The sequence below is a fragment of the Mus musculus genome, chromosome 14 (assembly GCF_000001635.26).
Source record: "Mus musculus strain C57BL/6J chromosome 14, GRCm38.p6 C57BL/6J".
NCBI classification, from domain to species: domain Eukaryota; kingdom Metazoa; phylum Chordata; class Mammalia; order Rodentia; family Muridae; genus Mus; species Mus musculus.
The window spans coordinates 4575293-4589561 of record NC_000080.6 but is presented as its reverse complement, the minus strand read 5'-3'; the positions used below and the strand labels follow the sequence as shown (position 1 = coordinate 4589561).

The 14269-nt window shown below is 42.6% G+C and overlaps 2 pseudogenes; one reads left to right on the top strand and one right to left on the bottom strand.

The window, feature by feature from the left end:
* Positions 1-4263, bottom strand: part of Gm8159 (predicted gene 8159) — a 50222-nt pseudogene extending 45959 nt beyond the window's left edge.
* On the top strand, positions 10536-11755 carry Gm8164 (predicted gene 8164; annotated as a pseudogene).

Below are 14269 nucleotides of genomic sequence, written 5' to 3'. Positions count from 1 at the left end.
GGGCAGAGGAGAGAGGGGAGAGAGAGAAGCATAGTATGCCTTGGTTGAGTGGTGAAACAAAAAACATCTATGAGTATTTTAACCTATATGTCTTTGACACTGCAGACCTATTGCATAGGAAGTATTTCCATCCAGAAAATAAGCATCAGAGAGATAGTCAGCTGTCCTTTCAAAATAGGACAAGAGAAATATACTCTTCTCCATTTTGGCCAGAATAAACCTGGTAATATGCAAGGCTTCTCTCTCTTCTAGGGGTGATGATCAGAATGGTCTCAAGCAACTCCAGAATTTCCACACCAAAGCAGAAGGCTTATGAACTCCAGGACCAAAAAGTCCAGCCAAGCAGCTATTGATGCTAAAACTAAAGGCAGATTCATCAGTGCAGCCAAATCCCCACTGAAGCATTAAGTATAAGGTCGACAGGGAGCCTTTAAATTGTACCCAGATTCTGTGCCATTTCAAAGACTTCGGCATTTGTGCTAGGAAAGGGAACAGATTCTTCTTAGGTATGACACGGAAAGCTAAAACTAGTGATATTTTAGGTACTCACAGCCATGAAAATGTGCCAAGCATGCACAAGTCAAGTTCCGTCAGCATGTTAGCATGCTGGGTGATGAGGAAACCCTACATCTCTGTTAAAGATTAGGACAGGGATAGAATTGTCTTCGGTGTATAAACATTCTTAATGTGCCATTTTCAGGTAAATAATCCCTGTTTCACTCCTGCACTCAGACTTCATGAAATTCATTTTCACATTAAATTTTTAAAAAGAGATCAAATTAGAAGAATTAGTTTGGGGTGGAAAGGGGATGAGCAGGCCTGGGAAATGCATGAGAGTGTACCAAAAGGTGAGTGTAACACAAGCACACCATAAACCTACATGAAAGTGTCCTAATGGAATCCATAGTATTCACAGTTAGAAAATCTAAATGAAAGCATTTATTAAAAAAAAATAGATCAACGGTCATGATAAAGAGCACCCAAGATTAAATTCTGGCCTCCAAATACATTCATGAGCAACAACAAAAATAACCATGCACACACATACACAAATAAAGACAAAACCCATAAGGCAGGTGTAGTAAAATGTCATATAAATCCAATAAATGACAACAAACAAATATCCACAGACCAGAGGGAACTTACATCTTCCTCCACCTTCAGGGCTCTCGCCATGACACAGAGTCTTGTTTATGTGTTTGTCTGTGTGGATGTGTGTTTCCTATGTGGGATATCCATGAAGGTCAGAAGAGGGATCAGAATGCCAGACCTGGAGTTACTAAATATTGTGTCCTATTTCTACTTGGGTGCTAGAAAAGAACCTGGCCTCAGAGAATAGCACTAGGCACTCTTTACTGCTAAGCTCTCTCCATAGCCCACAAAGTGTTGATACAATAAAAATTTAGGTTCTGCTTACTTATTCATAAATACCAGATTGTTTTCACTGAAAGCATAATCATTTCCCTCACTAAAGATTTATGTTCAACTCATGGCAACAGATAGTGCATGGAGAAAATCCTGGATTGTCTGGAGAATGGAAGCCAGGACTGCTGAGAATGCTCTCCACCTGCACATGGAATATGACTGTGCATTTTTATTTTCTGGTTCTGAGATAAAACTCAGGACTTTGTGTGAGTGAAACAATTATCACACAGTACATGCCAGGTCTGTAAGCCCTTTCTATCACCAGTGTTACAAGGTACACAGCATGATGGGCCTGACTGTCCTTTGGGAAGCACGCACAATGGCACTTGAAAATTGCTTACAGAATTTTCAAGGATTAGACGGGATCAACTAGGCAAAGGCAGTTCAAACAGGTAATTCTCAGTCTGATAACCCTACCAATCTCAGTGTCTGCTCACCCTTCACAAAGAACTGGACTGTGAGAAACAAGTGTAACTAGTTCCACTTTTCCAGAAAAACAAATAAACAAACAAACAAACACACAAACACCCCTTTCCTCTGGCAAGATAACCAAATGATTTTGAAAGATGCCCATTGTCATAACAGGGCTCATTTTGTTCTCCAGGCTCCTTTACAAATACCGCTTAAAATAATTATAAAAAGAAATTTACAGAAAGGTCTACTCAAATTGTCTGCTTCTTTCTGATTAAATGGCTTACTTCCTAGGTATTAAATTTTATCTGGCTAAAACAGATGCATATTTTTCTCTGTCTCACTTCTTTACACATCTCAATGTCCCTCCATGGATGTCAAGGTTAACTGCAGTGGATTCCGGGAACCTTAAAATTCAGCCACCATACTTTACTCATTCTCCTACAGCCAGGGGGAAGACAGTGACCTAAATATTAGCCTTACAGGCTCCCCATCATCCTGTACCTCAACATGAATCAATAATTTGATTGATTCCACTAAAAATATGGGGAATGTAATAGAAAAAATTAGCTCCATGTAAAAATGAGTTTCAGATCAAGTTGGTATGCAAAAAAATTATAAGGTAAAGAAAACGCAGAAAAGAAAATAGAAAATGAATGCAAAGCAAAAGAAAGGGAGTCAGCAAAACCTTGTGCTTAGGCTAAGGATTTTTCAACACAGGATGTTTCTACCAGGGCACTAAGCTTAATTCATGAGCAGTTGAGTCTTGACAGCTATTTAATGAGGTGGTTGATGTCAGAGCTACCTGGCTCATTTCCCAAAATTGTTTTCCTTTCCCATTATTGTGTATTTGTTAACATAAAATATTAACCAGACATTCATTCTGCTTCTGTAATTTCATTTATCTGATGATTTTTCAGAAAAAAAAAATACAGTGCCTCATAGAGCAGAAATTCTTGAGTTGAGGCTGTTGTGGTGTGTTCCTTTAATAACCCAAGTCCATGTTTTCTTTTGTAAAGCACCTAAGACTTGCAGAGAATAATTGGGACTCAGCCACAATCACTAAGTTTTTCCCATGGTATACAACAACTTCCTCAGTTATTTTTTCTTGAACCACAATATCTTAGGAACTGGAAGAGGCATTATGCACAATTAAGAGCAAATCAAGAAGAGCTAGGAGACTGAGCTCAAGAAAGCCAAAAGGAATCTTGAACAGCCCCCAAATAAAAAGGCCCAAGTAATCCTAAAATGGAGTAGTGGGGAATCAAAATATAGGATTTCAGCTCCTGGCATTAATTCCAGCCTTGCTTGTTGCAGCCTTTTGATGCAAAGGGATAGAAGATCCTCCCAGGTCCTGATGGCTTCAGAGGACCCTATAGCAGGGGCAACCACAAGAGGGAAGGCAAGGTTTTATTATTGTTCCCAGGGATTCTCAGAATAGAAGTAAGAATTCTTGTATAAGCATCAGTTCCTCCTATGTATAGGATGAGTAAGGTGTCACCCATGCCATAGAGATGGAGAAGTGGCTTTAACTAGATACTTGCTAACTCACCATACGCTACAAAGAAAAAGGGAGACCAGAGAGGTGACCTCTGGTCAAAGACTTGTCTACCTCTTGCTAAACTGTTGAGCCCAAGATACCCTTCAGGTAGCAGATGAACTGTCTTCTCCAGGGCAGCATGAAGGTCCTGGAAGTGGTCCTGCTACATGCCCAGGAGACAGTAGAGCAATATCTCTGCTTTGGTGCCTACTACCTCCTGTTCCTGCTGTGACTGCTCACAGAAGCTCAATAGTATGGTGTACTGCAGCACTCTGTTCATGGCCTTTACCTGTGTCGTGGCATGGGCAAGGCTCTGTAAATACTATATGAGCCATTCCTGGCTCTCTGGCTCCCTGTTGGTGTCATTTTCCCTCTCTGTATATGGCCAGATAGCATCAGGGCTTAGTGAGGGCAGCAGAGTGACACAGACTGAATTGGGCCTTCAGGCTAGGGAACTGTAAATAGGAAGGCTATGCGATTGATAGGCTGGAACTAACCTCCTGCATCACTGGTAATAAGGCATGATCATGGAATGCCTCTCCCTCTACTTCTTCTTTCTGGCAAAACCAAGTTAGCTGAGATTGTAACCATACTTGAAGAGAAGAGACAAAAATGGAGAAGGCAGAGGTGGTGACCACTCCATCCTAGGTCCTGCCACAGATGGGCTTGACCCCTCCTGCTCCACTTCCAGTTGACTATCCCACTTCAAACTTCTATTTCAGTTGGGATTGGAGGAGGGTAAAGTCACTGAAGCCCAACAGTTCCCAGAATTCTGACACGGAGGCATGTGCCTATGAGATCTTCTTTTCAGGCCTCCATCCTTCCTGGCCCACCTTCAGTACTGAGGAATTACAGCAGAAAACATGAAGAATTGGTGCTTGCTGACTTGCCTGGTAGGTTCATCTTCAGATCTTATCCTCATACCACCCATGACCATTTGCTCAGGTAATGGTAACTCCCACAGTCTCCTGGGTGCTCCTACCCAGTTATCAACGAGACATGACTGTATCACAGGTATGCCCAAAGGCCAACTTTGTAAAAGACAGTTACTCCACTGAGACACTTGATTTCAGGTGATACCATACAAACAACAGGTTTAGACAATGGAGGTGACTGCTATCATGGAACCGTAGCTTTACACAGACTGCCTGGCTTTCCCCTCTCCCTTACACCTCGATAACTTCTGTCTGGCTGACCAGTACTTATCCTGACAGCAACCACAGATCCGAAGTCATCACTCAGATTCTCATCTTATGTCTTCTTAGGAATAATAGACATCCTGATGATGATGGGATGGACAAAGTGGGAAAGGGAAGGAAAAGTGACATTGGACACTGATTTGGTTTGTGATGAGAAATAACTAAGTTCCATGAAAAACAAGTATAGATACAGAAGAGAAACATAGTCTCTGAATAACAGTCAAAGGAGAGTGAAGAGAATTAGTTTGTGTTCCTAGAAATCTTCTGAATAATCCAGTGAGGCAGCATGGTTGGTGAGATTGTCTCACATTCTGTGCAGTGGTGCATAGTACTTTTGTTCAGTCCTTTATAAGATGCTTTTAGTGTCACTGGAAACTAGCTGACAGAAACTGGGAACATATTTAGTGCTTTAGTGTTGATTTTAACAATGACCTTGGAAGAAACTCCTTTCTGTCAGTATTTGAGATTTAGATATGTGAGGTTGAGGAGTTCCCCAGTTAAAGAATTTCTTTTTTTTATTAGATAATTTCTTTACTTACATTTCAAATGTTATCCACTTTCCTCATTTCCCCTCCAAAAACCCCCTATCCCATCCCCTCTCCCCTTGCTCACCAACTTGACTACTCCCAATTTTCTGTCCTGGCATTCCTCTACACTGGGACATCAAGACTACACAAGACCAAGGGCCTTCTTCCCATTGATGTCTGACAAAGGCATCCCCTGCTACATATGTGGCTGCAACCATGGGTCCCTCCAAGTGTACTCTTTGGTTGGTAATTTAGTCCCTGGGAGCTCTGGGGGAACTGGATGGTTCATATTGTTGTACCTCCAGTGGAGCTGTAAACCGATTCAGCTCCTTGGGTCCTTTCTCTAGCTCCTCCATTGGAGACCCTGTGCTCAGGCCAGTGTTTGGCTGAGAGCATCCACCTCTGCATTTATCAGGAGTCTCTCAGGAGACAGCTATATGAGGTTCCTGTCAGCAAGCACTTGTTCGCAACCACAATAGTGTCTGGGTTTGTTGATTGTATATGGAATGGATGCCCAGGTGGGGCAGTCTGTGAATGGCATTTCCTTCAGTCTCTGCTTCACAGTTTGTCTCTGACTGTCCTCCCATGGGGATTTTGTTCCTGCTTCTAAGGAGGACCGAAGGTTCCACACTTAAATCGTCCTTCTTGAGCTTCATGTTGTCTGTGAATTATATCTTAGATATTCCGAGCTTCTGGGCTAATATCCACTTATCAGTGAGTACATACCATGTGTGTTCTTTTGTAATTGGGTTACCTCACTCAGGATGATATTTTCTAGTTCCATCCATTTGCCTAAGAATTTAATGAAGTCAATGTTTTTAATAACTGAGTAGTACTCCATTGTGTAAATGTACCACATTTTCTGTATCCATTTCTCTGTTGAGGGACATCTGGGTTCTTTCCAGCTTCTGTCTACTATAAATAAGGCTGCTATGAACATAGAAGAGCATGTGTCCTTATTACATGCTGGAGCATATTTTGGGACTATGACCAGGAGTGGTATTGCTGGGTCCTCAGGTAGTACTATGTCCAATTTTCTGAGGAACAGCCAAACTGATTTCCAGAGTCATTGTACTAGTTTGCAATCCCACCAGTAATGGAGGAGTGTTCCTTTCTCCATATCCTCACCAGCATCTGCTGTGACCTGAGTTTTTTATCTTAGCCATTCTGACCTGTGTGAGGTAGACTCTAAGGGTTGTTTTATTTTGCATTTCTCTGATGATTAAGGATGCTGAACACTTTTTCAGGGGCTTCTCAGCCATTCAGTATTCCTCAGGTGAGAATTCTTTGTTTAGCTCTGGGCCCCATTTTATAATTGGGTTATTTGTTTCTCTGGAGTTTAGCTTCCTGAGTTCTTAGTATATATTGGATATTAGGCCTCTATGGGACGTAGGATTGGTAAAGATCTGAACCCAATCTGTTTGGTTGCTGTTTTGTCCTATTGACAGTGTCATTTGCCTTACAGAAGGTTTGCAATTTTATGAGGTCTCATTTGTCAATTCTTGATCTTAGAGCATAAGCTATAAGTGTTCTATTTAGGAAAATTTCCCCTATGCCCATGTGTTTAAGGCTCTTCCCGACTTTATTTTCTATTAATTTCAGTGTATCTGGTTTCATGCGGAGGTCCTTGATCCACCTGGATTTGAGCTTTATACAAGGAGAAAAGAATGGGTCAATTTGCATTCTGCTACATGCTAACCGACAGTTGAACCAGCACCATTTCTTGAAAAATGCTGTCTTTTTTCTGCTGCATGTTTTTACCTCCTTTGTCAAAGGGCATTGTCTTTTTCAGTGAGAGAAGCCCTTCCCTGTTCTGAACCCTCCTTTACCACATGCAAAGACACACATTATATCCATGACTGCTCAGCCATGTGCCCAGCCTTTTATTCAGGCTGAATTGGTACTTCCCTTATCCCCCAGGTCCTACTGTGTCCTTTTTTGTTTTCTTTCAGAAAGAAATCAATACCTCCTTGTAGATACTGGGCAACAGCACTGCATCCCTGGCACTTTACAACCTGATTTCTGACAATAACTCAACGTGGAAATAGATTCTCTGGAACGACTAGATGACCCAGTCATTTAGGGTGCGAGCTGATCTTACAGGATACCTCAGTTTGGTTCTCATCACCCACATCAGACAGCTCAGTTCTGCCTCTATCCCCAGCTCTGGGGAATTTACAGTCTCTTGTAGCTTCCAGGGCACCGGCACATTAAAAGAATAGAATAGAAGAAAGTCTACTCACTACCACTCACCTGAAGTCACCTCAGAGGTCCCTGCTTCCTACACCCTCTGCCACTTCTAGTTTAACCCTCACAACATCTTCCTTTCTTTCTCTTACCATTTCACCCTGCACTGGCCCTATGTCTCTATAACCAGCTCCTGTCATGCACCTATCTTCCCCTGTACCTCTCTTCCTACACAGAAATCATTTCAAATCTCTACTGGATATTAATTGGCTAGCTCCTCAAGCTGTTTACTTAACTTTTCCTGAGCTTGCAGTTCTTTTTTTTTAATTAGGTATTTTCTTCATTTATATTTCCAGTGCTATCCCAAAAGTCCCCCATACCCTCCCCCTCCACTCCCCTACCCACCCACTCCCACTTCTTGGCCCTCGCATTCCCCTGTACAGAGGCATATAAAGTTTGCAAGACCTATTGGCCTCTCTTTCCAGTGATGGCCAACTAGGCCATCTTCTGATACATATACAGCTAGACACACGAGCTCTGGGAGGCACTGGTTAGATCATATTGTTGTTCCACCTATAGGGTTGCAGACCCCTTTAGCTCCTTGTGTACTTTCTCTAGCTCCTCCACTGGGGGCCCTGTGATCCATCCAATATCTGACTGTGAGCATCCACTTCTGTGTTTGCTAGGCCCTGGCATAGCCTCACAAGGGACAGCTATATCAGGGTCTTTTCAGCAAAATCTTGCTAGTGTGTGCAATGGTGTCCGAGTTTGGAGGCTGATTATGGGATGGATCCCTGGGTAGGGATGTCTCTAGGTGGTCCATCCTTTCATCTCAGCTCCAATCTTTGTCTCTGTAACTCATTCCATGGGTGTGTTGTTCCCAATTCTAAGAAGGAGCAAAGTGTCCACACTTTGGTCTTCAATCTTCTTGATTTTCATGTGTTTTGCAAATTGTATCTTATATCTTGGGTATTCTAAGTTTCTGGACTATTATCCACTTATTAATGAGTACATATCATGTGAGTTCTTTTGTGATTGGGTTACCTCACTCAGGATGATGCCCTCCAGGTCCATCCATTTGCCTAGGAATTTCATTAATTCATTCTTTTTAATACCTGAGTAGTACTCCATTGTGTAAATGTACCACATTTTCTGTATCCATTCCTCTGTTGAGGGGCATCTGGGTTCTTTCCAGCTTCTGGCTATTATAAATAAGGCTTCTATGAACATAGTGGAGCATGTGTCCTTCTTATAGGTTGGAATATCTTCTGGATAGATGCCCAGGAGAGGTATTGCAGGATACTCCGGTATACTATGTCCAATTTTCTGAGAAACCACCAGACTGATTTCCAGAGTGGTTGTACAAGCTTGCAATCCTACCAACAATGGAGGATTGTTCCTCTTTCTCCACATACTTGCCAGCATCTGCTGTTACCTGAATTTTTGATCTTAGCCATTCTGACTGGTGTGAGGTGGAATCTCAGGGTTGTTTTGATTTGCATTTCCCTGATGATTAAGGATGCTGAACATTTTTTCAGGTGCTTCTTAGCCATTCAGTATTCCTCAGGTGAGAATTCTTTGTTTAGTTTTGAGACCCATTTTTAATGGGGTTATTTGATTTTCTGGAGTCCACCTTCTTGAGTTCTTTATATATGTTGGATATTAGTCCCCTGTCTGATTTAGGATAGGTAAAGATTCTTTTCCAATCTGTTGGTGGCCTTTTTGTCTTATTGAGAGCCTGCCGTTCTTTATTACACCTTGGTGGTACACACCTCTGCTTACTAGAATCTTTAGGAAATTAAGTGATAGGACTAATATAATGACATTGACAAGGTACACCATCTGGCAGTCACAGGAAACTCACTAATACAGGACTCATGCAGGCAATTTCAACTGCTCCAAAAGCTTGACTGGTAGGTTGCCTTTGCAATACACCAGCTGGGTACTATCCTGTAACCCTCTATCCTTCTATTCTCTTTTGAGCAAAATAGAGTGACAACGACAATAGTAGCAGACTAGCGCTCAAGCTAAGATGGATGCTATTGATAGACTTTCTCTGAGAGATAAACTTCACAGAATCAGCTGGAAACTGAAGGAAAGAGATTATTATTATTATTATTATTATTATTATTTTCTTTATTTACATTTCAAATGTTGTCCCCTTTCCTAGTTTCCTCTCTGTAAATAGAGGCATAGAGGAAGAAAGAGTTTTATTTAGCTGGTTTTCAGGTAATAAGTGTGGGGATAGGAACTCTCCACCTTAATCTCTACCCTGTCATCCAAACACTGTCCCTTTAACTATGTAAGAAAACCCATGTGTAGACCTCAAGAAATCAGAAATCAGGGGTTTGTGGTGTGGGGTACATGTTATATACCAATAGATCTTTTTAAATGGCCCAACAAACATTTGAGGGAAATAATAAAAATGTTACCATTTTGTGGAGTAGTGGGCTGTGCACAGACAGCCTGGTCTCCAGTCGAACAAAGGTCTGGAACCCCAGAGACTAGATGGATGGTGATTTCCACCTACATGGGACGGAAGGTGTCCCATCATGTCTCCTGGCCTTCTGGCTCCTGTCAAAGTTACCATCCCCACAGCCCCCACAGGAGAGGTGTGTGGCTATCAGTCACGTAGGAGCAGCACCAAGCCTTCCCACAAATGAGAGGTACCTGCTGTCGAACCCTGAATCACCCCAAAAACTGTATATAAATCCTATCCAGGGAATTAAAGGTGCTCGAGAACTACTCTGTCATCTGAGTGTTATGTTCCAAGAGCTGTAACACTTGGGAAGAGATCTTCTCTCCATCTGAGGTTCCACTGCACTCCTCACTGAATAGTCGGCTTCTCGTTGGCCCAGCCCAACCCAACTCAGTGCAAAGCAGCTCAGAGTTACTGAGTGACCTGGAAGGCATGGCAGAAACTTCATCTTTGCCTGCAATCACTTCCCTTGGCTGGAACCCTGACATTAGGCCTGGCCAGAGATCTCCATGGAAAACCTCTGGTACCCAGACCCACATCATTGAGGATCACTTCTGGTGGACATGTTATATAGCAGCCTGAAGAAACAAGAGCCATAAATATACTTATTAACTAAATCCAATTCATGAAATGAAACCACCAGCAACAGGAGAATCAGAAGTGGAGAGGTAGGCCTACCCAAAGATTTCTCAGAGTCAATTGTTAAAGGACAAACAACTCTCGTTCTGTGTCCTTGTTCAGGAGTAGCCTCAATAAGAATGATCTAGCTCTATAAGTGGCATGTGGTGGCAAGATGCCTCACAGGAAATTCTCAGCTCCCAGGCATGGGTCATTGGGCTTCTTGCCTCACAGGCACAACAGCTGGCATCATGGGAAAATTAAGAGCCTCCCCAAGGATGACCCTTCCAAGCCTGTTCACCTCACAGCTTTTCTAGGCTACAAGGGTGCCATGACCCACATCGTCTGGGAAGTTGACAGGCCAGGATCTAAGGTGAACAAAAAAGAAGTTCTGGAGGCTGTGACCATTGTGGAAACCCCACCAATGGTGGTTGTGGGCATTGTAAGATATGTTGAAACCCCACGAGGCCTCTGGACCTTCATGACTATATTTGTTGAGCATATCAGTGATGAGTGTAAAAGGCAGTTCTATAAGAAGTGGCACAAATCTAAGAAGACGACTTTTACCAAGTACTGTGAGAAATGGCAGGATGACACAGGCAAGAAGCAGTTGGAAAATGACTTCAACAGCATGAAGAACTATTGCCAGGCCATTCGCATGATTGTTCACACTCAGATGAGTCTGCTTCCTCTGTGCCAGAAGGCACACTTGATGGAGATCCAGGTGAATGGAGGCACTGTGGCTGAGAATCAAGACTGGGCCCAAGAGAAGTTGGAGCAGCAGGTTCCTGTAAACCAGGTGTTGGGGCAGGATGGGATGATTGATGTCATCAGCGTGACAAAAGGCAAAGGATACAAAGGGGTGACCAGTTGTTGGCAGACAAAGAAACTACCCCAAAAGACCCATCGAGGTTTGCACAAAGTTGCCTGGATTAGAGCCTGGAACCCTGCCTGTGCAGCCTTCTCTATGGCTCGAGCTGGACAGAAAGGCTACCATCACTGAACAGAGATTATCAAGAAGATTTACAAGATTGGTCAAGGATACCTCATTAAGGATGGTAAACTGATCAAGAACAATGCATCTACTGACTATGACCTGTCTGATAAGAGCATCAACCCACTGGGTGGCTTTGTCCATTATGGTGAGGTAACCAATGACTTCATCATGATCAAAGGCTGTGTGGTGGGGACCAAGAAGCGAGTACTTACCCTTTGTAAGTCCTTACAGGTCCAGATCAAAAGTCAGGCCCTTGAGAAGATTGACCTGAAGTTCATTGACACCGCCTCCAAGTTTTGTCATGGTCATTTCCAGACCATGGAGGGGAATAAAGCATTCATGGGACCACTCAAGAAAGATCTCATTGCCAAGTTAAAAAAAAAAAAAAGAATGATCTAGGACTGGAGCCCATGCCTCCAGGGCATCAAGGTTGTGGTGTTTTTGGATCCATCTCTTGGGCTCTGGATATCAGGGCTTATTCACCTGTTTCTGAGGTGTCCCATGCTCTCTTTGGCAACACAATTACACTTGGCTCTTTGATGACTGTGGCCATTTCCCCATGTAAATAATCTATATGATGCTGTATTTCTTCATAAACCTGCTTGGATTAAGCCAAATTAGTAAAAGATCTGAAGACACAGATTCTATCTTCTCTATCCTTCTAAACTCCTGGCACCTCCCCATCAATAATTTGTCACTGATGTAGGATGTGCTGGTCCAGGTCAATCAGAAATAAAGAAAGGAAGGTTCAAAAACTCTCTGATGTCTCAGAAAGTGATGGCAGGTGGATGGCTTGCCAAAGCACTAATAATTATGCCTTCCTTAGAACTGCTACCACTGGGGTAGAAGCTGCAGTCTTCCTCCCTATATTGCCATGTAGAGAAAGTTGAGTTATAGTTGATTCCACTTCCCATGGCTAACTTAGTCACCATTCTACTGTTGTGAAGAGTCAGCATGGCCAAGGCAAGTCCTATTAAAGAATTTAATTGTGGGGTTGCTTACATTTTGGAGGATTAATCCCATAGTAAACATGGCAGAATGCATGATGTCAGGCTTGGTGCTGTATTTATCTGAAAACTGAATCCTAACAGAATGACCAGAGAGATGAAAAGGGACCAAAATGGGGTGTGAAAATCTCAAAGCCCACCTGCAGTGACACAATTCCTTCCAGAAGGTTGTATTTTCTCCACCAAGCCACACCACATAATCCTACTCTAATTGTCTCACTCCCTGAAGATTAAGCATATAGATACAGACACTTCTGTTGGGAATCTTTCTTCAAATCACCAAAATACCTTTGTTCGGAGTGCGGGAGAGATATAATCCTCAGTATAACCATCTAAACAGTGCCATGGATGGTGGTGTTTGGGGGGCATTGTTTTCTCAGTGAAATAGGAAAATTCTGATTACACATTTTTTTATGAGAAAGATGCTTTGGACAGTTGGGATGGCTCTTACTCTTTCGCATTCCTCAGACCTAACCTTAGTTCAGCTTCCAATTTACCTACTTCCCTTTACTATGACCATATCTGAGTCTCATTCCTTCCTTTTCCCCAGGGTGTACACTGGCATAGAGTCAAGAAATGAATTGATTATTCCAAGCGGCCTTCTCCAGGGGCCATAAGCAATCCTACTTGGTATTGTTATTCTCTCTCCTGACTGGCCAGATGTGCAAGCTTAGGAACCTTTTGGGAAACTCTATGTAGTAGCATACTATGATGACAAGCAATGTGATCAGAGGCCTATAGTTGCTTAGGCAGTGGGTACCAATGCCCTTTCTTTGCTCTGGTTTTAGGGATTGTAAGTTGTATCCTGGTACTCTGAGCCTCATGGATTTGGGAAGGGAAATTCTCCCTCAATGGAACGACTTCCATCCAAGACTGTTCTGCTCTTCATCTCCAGAAAGAAGCAAAGGACCTCAAATCTCAGCATGTACACCAGTAGGATCAGGCTGAACAGTTTCAAGCATTGTGTTTCAGTCCTCAGAGCCACCATACAAGGTACAGTCTGTTTTTTGAACAAATGGCACAATTGAGTCATGGTGAAGTCAACCTTGTGGATAAGAAGAAGGATTAACTCTGGCCCTTGGTAGAGCACTGATCTCGTATGATCAAGGCCCTGGATCTAACTATGGGAAATGAAAAAGAAATTTCAAACATAAAGACACACACAAACAATTTAGAACTACCAATGCAGCTACTTTCAACTTCCCTGTACCTTCCTGAAATGTTTCAAATGTAATATTGAAACTGAATATTTGTGGTGTCTTGAGTTCAAACATTCATTCATTGATTTACGTTTCTGAGGAATGATGGGTACTCATCTAGTCTCAGTCCATTTAAGATTCACAAACATTGTCCCAGACAATGAGACCCATCTTTCTTCAGCATAGAGAAGATGAATCACTAGACTATGGACGTAGCAGTAAAGGGGCTTGATACAGCCAAACTTTGGCTCAGACCCTCTGGCCAGGCCCACTTGGATAATGTGCCTGCTTTTGCACAGTTGTCAGTCTTATCAGCAAGTGTCCTGTGAGCAAAAAAACCAAGAAGACTCCTCCAGTAAGAGTAAAAGATGCTTGTGACTGTCTGCAGTTAAGGTAGTAGAGTTCTCATAACTTGGGCCTTCATTTCTCCAGGCCCAGCTGTCCCCTGGCTTTGGCAGTGGCATATTGATGGGACTGTCTGTTCTAGAAAACACATGCTGGGATGTTAGAAAGGATGAGCTCTCAGCTTCCATAGTGATATCTCTTTTGGAGCCCTTACTTGAGGGCCTAGTACCAAATCAGGCCATATTCACAGATGGTTCTTTCTTTCCCACCACTGATAATCAGGCCTTTCTTTATTTTATTCATATTACTGTTGTTGATAGAGTCTCATGTTTCCC